Raw genomic sequence first — 8,897 nt, 5'->3', positions numbered from 1 at the left:
TGACAAAAGCAGACATATCTGAGCAGGGCACGCCCAAGAGAATCCTCATGGCTCCTTGTGACCTCTGTCCACGGATCAGTCCTATGCACACGCTGTGCCACGCACCATCACTTTGCACACACCAGACAGACCTCCATGCTGCATTGTAGCCTGTAGATATGTTAATCTCCAGTAAGATTTAAGGGTCGTAGGACCAAAGGAGCATACAATTCAAATGTTCCACTCTCCACAAGTTGCACTTTTCTCATGTGTTCTGAACGTCAGGGATAGCCATTGGCTGTGACCCGTGCGAGCAAGATGCCAGTCGCACTGCTGTACGTAGAGTGGCATTTGCGACGCCGTACAGGGAACCAAATCCTCGGATTCTCAAACAAGAAGGAAAAGGCGGTCCGCTGGAATGAGCAGAGCGTGAACCGACCTCGGTCAAGATGAATTAGGATCAATAGGGGGTGAAAATTATTGGCCCGTGAGAATTCCGCATGGGCCCCGGGGCTGGCCTCAGCAGCGCTTGTGCCAAACCGTGGCTTGGGAAGAGGCTGGCGGCAGCGGCGGGCGCCGCGTGGAAAGTCAGCGGCGATCTCAAGGCAACCGCAGCAGTGGCAGCCGCCAGGGGTGACGGCAGGTAACCTGTTGTCATGGCGGATGGTAACCTGGTCAGGTCCTCGTGGAAGTCCAGCTTTGCCTGCAGAAGAAAAGCTCACTAAGCTCAGCAACATACCGTATGTGGGTATGCAGTGTAATTTTTCTTTATTTCGAGGTAAGTTTGACCCACCGACAAGCATTGTTAGGCCACCCTGCCCAGATGATGAATGCTAATTAGGACGAAAAGTGATTGGCTCTCCTGATGTAGGCTGCCTAATACTCGTCTCTAATCCCTGTCGGTTCAAAGTTCAAGTTATATTTGTCACTGAGTAAAACTCACATTTCATATCGCTTCACCAAGATTTGCTCTAAACCCTCACTATATTAATGCCGTTAAACCACCGTACACAGTACATAAAAATTGTCTGAAATATTAGTAAATGTTTCTTCCCGATACTCACAAGCATGCTCACGTGGTAATGCTACACACTTTCACTGTTAGGAAGTGTACATGTATGTATGTTGAACTTCTATTGCACCATACGTAGCCAACCGTGTTAACCGGAGTTGTGGGGGAAGGACAATAAACTAAATAAACTAAACACAATCTAGATTTTGAAGTGCATAGCTCCAATGGCTTTCTAATATCGGAAGGAAGATAGTTTCAGATGGCTGCAAAAGCGCATCTGAAAGTGCGCGGCGCAGTGATCAAAATATGTAGCACTTCCGAATTGTAAAGCATTTATGTGCAGTCCAGTGGCTGCAATTCATTATTATATAATGCATTTCTAAGTGAACTCGTGGGTTGATATGCACAGAACGATGGACATGAAGACGTCTCCATCTTTGTTTGATGGTTGGCCAAAAATGGAGATTGGGGAAGTAAGAGACTGATGACAGGAGGCTGGTCGGGCTTGGAAGGAGAGCTGGCATCAGTGTTCATGTACAGACAGTGGAGAGAGTAGGGAACCGATAAATACATTTTTCACACATGCCTGGGGTCCACATGTCAGAGAGCGCTGCTTCACTCTCATGAAATGTGGGCCACAGATTTTTCAATCCCTCCCTCGTGTATATTCAATATATATTACACACAATAACAACGAATTAGTGTCCAATATGCAAAGTAATTTCTAACAATACTGTACTTATTTAAATATAACACAATATTTATTTTCTATAGAATGTTTTCCTTTAAGGCAGCATTATTGACAAATGTCTTTTTTAAATATAAGACGAATTATTGTGTGAAGGAAACGTTATATTATTGAAAATTATGTATATAATAATAAAAATTAACTAGCCTCCACGCATATGTGTAAAAATAGAGGCACGCTGCAAAATTCACAACAATCTAGAAAATGTGTTAGCATGCTGTTATGAAACATATTCACCAAGTGCACAAACACAAGCACTTGTGGCCTATACACATGCTAAAAGATGTAAAAATTGTACAGCACTTAGCTAACATGCACGGAGAACAGTGCCTGTGATTGGTTATGGTAAAATATCAAATTGCGTTATAACTCATGTATTAAGCCAACACTTGTGATCTTGCGGGGGGTGAGGAGGGTGGTTACTTGTGGGGTTCATAACATATTGCGCTATGAATCCGACAACCCGAGTTTGTTTTGCAGCCACACCCCTGACCAGTGTAGTGAAGTATGATCAAAAAACCCTCAAGACAAAATGTCATCCAGAAGTGTCTTGATAAAGGTCTGAACATTAATATTAATACTATTTATGTCATGCCGCCCATTGGCGTGTAGAAATACAGCCAAGTCTGACTGTTCATAGTTCTTCTAGCGTTTAAATAAAACGTCAAATGTAACAGTTTCAGTGTTGGCACAGCAATGCTGTGGTTCATCTGTGAGCGGCAAATCGCGCTCTGAGCAGCCCCACCGTGTAGTGGACATTGGTGGCCTGGAAGGCGGCAGCGGCCGTCGAGAGGGGAGATTGCAGAAAGCTTAACCCCAGCGAGTTCAGCAGCTCTTTGCGGAAAGTCAGTTTAGCCTGCGAGGGAACGCAACACCACACACATGATCCAGTAACTGTTTGTAGAAACCATCGCAGTTGAGCGATAAGATAAAAAAACAATAACGTACTTAGTTTAACACGTAGGTTTTCACGACCAGTATTATTCATAGGTTTTTGGGTTAGATCGCGTAAGTGTTAATGTGTCGCAACCCTCCACAACCTGACACGGCCAATCATTAAGAAATGTGTCACATTAACAAACACACCGGTGGGCTAAAGAAGTAACTCATTGGCGTTTTGTTAACTTGACACATTTCTTACTGATTGGCCGTGTCGGGTTGAGGAGGGTTGCGACACATTTATATTTATGTGGCACATTAGGATTGGACCACTCTTTTAATTATTTCCTTGTGCAACAAGGGAGTAAAGTGTGGTTTTGTGAAAGTCCTGATGTGCTGCGCAGTGCATCAATGCATGTGTGTACAGCAGCATTTGATGACTGAGTTGGGCCTGTAGGTGGCTGGCAGGGTTATTGAATAACCGCACTTATACACCAGTCACATGATTCATGGCGACTCAGTTCAAGAATTGCTGTGACACACGTGCTGTTGCATCTCACAGGTAAAGGACCCAAAGGTTGTTTTTTATTGTTATAGAAATAGTCTAGACTTGTTCTCGACTTGTTCTCAACTTGTTCTAGACTTCAAGCTTGGCTTTGAATTGTTATGAAGCTTTCGTGACTGTAGGAATCCATACTCTTTGGTTCTTTCGGTAAAGTCTCGTAGGTAGAAATAAAATAAAACAAATCACGATGTTTCGATCGCAACACATAAGAAAGGGAAAGGAGCAAGGGGGCAGAGAGAGAGGGGGGGAGCAGGGGAAGGGGAGCTGCGTGAGCGAGGCTGGGGGGGAAAGTAAACGGGGCTAGAAGTGGGAAGCTGAGTGTGGGACACGGGGGAAAGTAACTCGGAAAAATAGACTAGTACCCGGCGGGCATGATGGAAACCACCACAACCAGTTCAGGCTTTACCTGGTTAATAAAATCCTTCCAATGATTGCTCAATTTGTATCCATCTTCTCGGTTGAAGTTATGTCTATGTTTATATATCTGGATGGCTTCATGAACAAACTATCAAAGGTTACTTTCCCTCCGTGTAAAGCCTTAACTGGTTGTGGTTGTTTCCATCATACCCGCCGGGTACTATTCTATTTTTCCGAGTTACTTTCCCCCTGTGTCTCATACTCAGCTTCCCACTTCTAGTCCCGCCTACTTCCCCCCCAGCCTCGTTCACGCAGCTACTCTTCCCCTGCTCCACACCCCTCCCCTCTCTCTCTCCCCCCTTGCTCCTCCCCCCTTTCTTACCTATATAACCTCTTGCCACGGCAGCTCTCTCGCCTACTTCGGCATTTTTTCTTGCTGTGGTTGTTCCATCTGATGAGGATTGCTTGTGTTGCGATCGAAACGTCGTGATTTGTTTTATTTTATTTCTACCTACGTGTCTTTACCGAAAGAACCAAAGAGTTTGAATTCAATTGGAGGGGTTTTAGCACTGTGCATTGTAAAGGATGACGTACTGTAGTTAATACTTGTAATTCTTAATTCTCTAACCCTAATACTGTTTATTCTATAACCATGCCCATGCACCCAGAGTATGACTACTTGCAATGCTATTGAGAATAGAACACATGTAAAGTAGTAAGTTGTACAATTTTGACAAATGCATTACGTATACTGTACACATACAGCACAGATAATGGGTGTAAGATACCGATATAAGTAGATGGTATAGATAGACATACAGTTTAGGATTAAAGCAATATCCAATAGTGAAGTGTAAATGTTATTGTCAAAGACAAAGATGATTTATCAGTAGTAGAATTGGGCTTAAGAGAAAACTGTTATTAACCAGACGTGTACACCAGTCACGTGGTTAATGGCGACTCGGTGAAGATTGCTGTGTGTGACACACGTGCTGTTGCATTTTAAAGATTAACCACAATAAATGTGTTTGCCCTCGATTTGGAGCACCTGCCCACGTCCTTCATTTCGAGTGTGCAACACTTACGCGATCTAACCTAAGAACCTTTATTATGAATAACATACCTAGTTTGCTCCGCAAAGCCTCACTGCACATAAATTCCTGATTGAGTATTTTGGGTCAAATTTTCATTGAGTATTTTCTTCTATTTAGAAAACTGAAAGGCATGCAGAAACCCCACACAAATCCGAGGATAACTCTTGAAATGTCATACTGATGTGTCAGCGGGCTACTTAATGTACTGTCTTATAAAAGCCAAAAAATTATCCTGCAGGTGAGTGTTTCACGGGTACCGTGATCTCTGCATGATCGACTTAACCCACCATCAAGGTGGCAGATCACAGGCCTGCGCCAGCACAGCCCACACATTGGGATTAAAATTCACATACAGTGGCAATCGTGAACGTTAAAAGCAAATCCATTATTTAACAAGTTACAATGCCAGCCTGCCAAATTTCAGATTCATAAATGTAGATGATTGTAAAATTTGTGCCGAGTTTCAAAGAAAATATCTTCACGGTGTATTATTTGCGTAATGAACTGTTTGGTAAAGCACAAGATTTATGTTCTAAAAATAAGGGTTCTTTCAGGACAAATATATTCATATGTTTTATAAGAATAATTATCAGAGCATGTAGGCTTAATGAATATAAATGTACGATCCATGCGTGAGTTACAGTTATGAAATTAGAGTCCAGCTACACGTTGCTCTTGAGCAATCATAGTCATCAGCAATTATAGCGATTGTAAAACGTTTCCATGTAACATTTAATTTCTATGTGAAACATGTACGTAAAACAAGTGCTGAAAGTATTTTTTCCCCATTCACTGTGCATGTTGTACCTTATACATATGGCACACAGGCTAATGACTGCATAGCTATAAATACCAGGAATCAATATTAATTAAGGGTTCTTTGTCCGAAAAATCAATGTAATTCACCTTTTTTTCATAAGCTACCAATGCTTTGTAATTTACAATATATTCGACCAAATATATATTTTTTAAGTGTTGTGCTTTGGTGGATGTTTTGGCTTTGTGTACTTGGAGTAATTATTGTTGTTAGTCTCCGTTATTATTAGAGATTTTTAGGAGCCACAAAAAAGCACGCATGCTGTCATTACAAAAACACGAATTGCAAGCATCACTCCCCATGGCATACTCACGAGCAGCGAACTCCTGTTACTTGCACGCAGAGCTTTGTTGTATGGACTAAATTTGGACTTGGAAGCCTTTCCCGTCAGCTTGTCCTTATGCTTTCGACTCTTTATGTGCTGCGGGAGAAAAGAGACGCAGCATAACACCGCTACAAACCAAACAATGCAGCGGAGACTGCAGGCATATTAAATAAAAAGGTTATGTTTTCAAATGCAGAAACGCACCGAATGGTTAATATGCAATTATAATAAGCACATGTTTGGTTTTATTTGGTTATACGTCCTTAACGGTTACATTTCATCGTGTTTGAAATGAATATAACAATAATTTATTTTCCAAAAAATAACATAGATTATCTCTTAAGGAAAATTAAAACAATCGCCTCAATGTAAATTAATTCAGTGCTCACATAATTCCACGTAATAGTTCTGAATGAACACCAGGCATAGCTATACAATAATAATAAAAGTTAAGTTTACTTCATTAAATTGAATGATGAATATTATTGGAATAATGATCACACATTGTTTGGCTCATTATTATCTACATTTTATTGTTCATTGCAGTATTATGCTGGGTATTTGACTCTGTGTTCCCAGAGAGTGCAGTGTTTATGAGTATGTGAGTAGTTTTCCAATCTTCAAACATGACAGCAACACACCGATGGCACATTATGCAGAAACAATTGATGAAAAAAAGGACAAGCATCCAGAATAAATCTGTACAGACGATTGGGGTAAGTGCTGTTTGTGAACACCAACTCAGGCTGCGGATGATAAGCGTAGAATGGATTAAAGAATACCAAGGAATGTAAGACATTATGTATGTATTTTTAATATCTTTCGCATGGTACTTTGCCAACCGTACTCATCCAAAATTGAATTTTGCTAAAGAACAATGCTGGACTAAGTCAGCCAGAGGAGGTTGGCATATTGCGGCCATGTAGTGCGAGGCTCACAGGGAGCCTGACTGCCACACTTGATCCTCTTTTGGAAATTTGAAGGCAGAAGGCCAAGAGGAAGGCAAAGATGGATGTAATGGTGGTGGTGGGATAACATTAAGGAGTAAAGCCAGCTCAACATGGGGAGCATATTAAGCTGGGTCCACTCATTGACCAGTGACATCCGAACCCAGAGCTGACACTGATGGATGACTGGACTAAGGCTAGGACAACGCAAGAGGGTGACGTGTGCGAGCATCACTGGTAGCACTGGTATGTAACTTGTAGTAACTAATGGCGGGGAATTGAACCCAGGTACCCAGAATGCTAGCACAACATGCATACCATTGCGCCACTGGTACCCACGCTGGATGAATGCACACATCCTTACAGGCGGTCACCTGCTGCAATTGCACCTCCGAGTTGACCTTTACATCGCAGAGCTGGCACTGGAAGTTCTTGGTGGGGGTGCCCGACATGCTGCTGGTTGCCTTGGCTGCTTTGTTTCGGCCCATGTGGCGCGGAAAAGTTCTTCCTGAAGCCCTCACATCCTTGCCCTCGAGCGTCGCCTTGTGCCGTGCTCCTACCAAGAAGGAAAATGCCCATGTGGTGTCATGTAACATAATTTCCCCCTGGTTGTCTTTGGAAGGAAATTATTCTATTTATTGTGCTAATTTGATACGTGTGTGCGCTCACAGTGCAGAGCTGAGAATGTCTCAGCGAACATTGCTTCAAAAACACTATTTTGTAAGCATAACAAATCACCATATTTTACTTTAAACAGAACGATGAACTGATAGGAGTGGAATACATTTCAATGCAACCAATCTAATTGCTAATGTGCTGAAAATAATACAAATAGGAAGAGAAAAATATGGTTCTTAGCGAGTGTATTAATTATTCTTCACACTGTAGTTAAGTTTGAATGCACGTTGAGAGAAAATAAGCTTTATTGTAAAAACGTAAAAATTCATCTTCGTACATGAATATCACATAACCATAACTGTCTATATACTATTTTTTGGTCACATAAAATAGATGCAAATCTTTAAAATTGCATTTTGTTGGACTTTATTTATTCTGGTGAACTTCTAAAGATGGGAAACATTTACTTCATCGGTGACAAAGCAACCAGCTACAAAGACGTCTTAAACCTCCACCGCTATGACATTTTCTATTTAAACAAATTAAACATTGAGTGACAACATTAAAATACAAACATTACCCCGTGTAGTGAGTTCACCAGACAAAGTCAAAAGGGCCACACTTTTCTTAATCTCCCGCGAGCTCACGCCGCACGCGTCCACCCTACTGTATTGGTTTAGCCATGTTTGTTTGTTGTAGTACAGAGTTAGACTGATGGCCTTAATCTAAGTTGTCTTGTGGTTGTTGTTGTTTGACTTGCATCCCACTGGGATTTTTGCACACAGCGTTGGTGTACGGTGTTTTTTCTGCAATATTTTGCTGTATTTTCTTTGATTTTCTGTTTGCACTTAGTCACATATTCACTTTAAGATGTTTTTTGTTCATGTTTTTGTTTTTTGTTTGTTGCGGTTGCACCCGATTCAAGAGCCGAATGGCTCACAGGGCTATACCTAATAAATGAACTTGAAACTTGAACTTGAGTCCCTCCAAGAAGCGCCCCAATTGCCCGGCCTCTCCCGGTGATGTCACCTCTCTCTCTCTGGGCGTTTTCTCTGTCTCTCGCCCTGCCTTCTCTCTCCTTTTCATCGTGGCGTCATGCTGACACTGTAACCTTGGATCACGAGTATATCTACCCTCGGATCACGTAAGTATTAGCACTACATCACCCCCCACCCCCCTCTGAAGAGAAAGTCGTCCTCGACTAAACATAACCCGTACAAATCCAAGGGATTCGGGGTAACCCTGATGGTGGAGGAGAAGAAAAAAACGTATTTTCGTCAATAAACAAGCAATTTCGAACTCAACCAGAGTCTTGTCACTTTGTATGTAGATGTGGAATGCATGGCTATACAGAACAGAATTAAAGACATCAACAAACGAATAATCGTAAGACAAGACGGTAGATACAAGGGGTCAATCGGACCTTCCAACCGTAACATGTGAACAACTGACGAACAACCTCCGGCGTGAAAGAACGACAGTGTAATTTTTATTCCCGGTCCCGTGGTCTTGCATGCTTGTCTATCACTGTGGAAGCATCACCCGGGACCGTGCCC

The 8,897-nt window shown here is 42.0% G+C and overlaps 1 pseudogene across 1 annotated transcript in view; it reads right to left on the bottom strand.

Moving 5' to 3' along the window:
* Nucleotides 1-414: 414 nt before the first annotated feature.
* The window catches only part of LOC144932304 (zinc finger protein 385D-like), a 127,887-nt pseudogene continuing 119,404 nt past the window's right edge, over nt 415-8,897 (bottom strand). Inside the window, exons 7-10 of the transcript XR_013636897.1 lie at nt 7,098-7,279; nt 5,765-5,872; nt 2,485-2,595; nt 415-682 (exon numbers count right to left, since the gene is read on the bottom strand). The product of XR_013636897.1 is annotated as a zinc finger protein 385D-like (transcript). The remainder of the gene's footprint in view (nt 683-2,484; nt 2,596-5,764; nt 5,873-7,097; nt 7,280-8,897) is intronic.

This window comes from Lampetra fluviatilis, chromosome 1 (genome assembly GCF_964198595.1).
Source record: "Lampetra fluviatilis chromosome 1, kcLamFluv1.1, whole genome shotgun sequence".
NCBI classification, from domain to species: Eukaryota; Metazoa; Chordata; class Hyperoartia; order Petromyzontiformes; family Petromyzontidae; genus Lampetra; species Lampetra fluviatilis.
The sequence above is the reverse complement of the archived record's forward strand: the minus strand, read 5'-3'. Positions and strand labels throughout refer to the sequence as shown.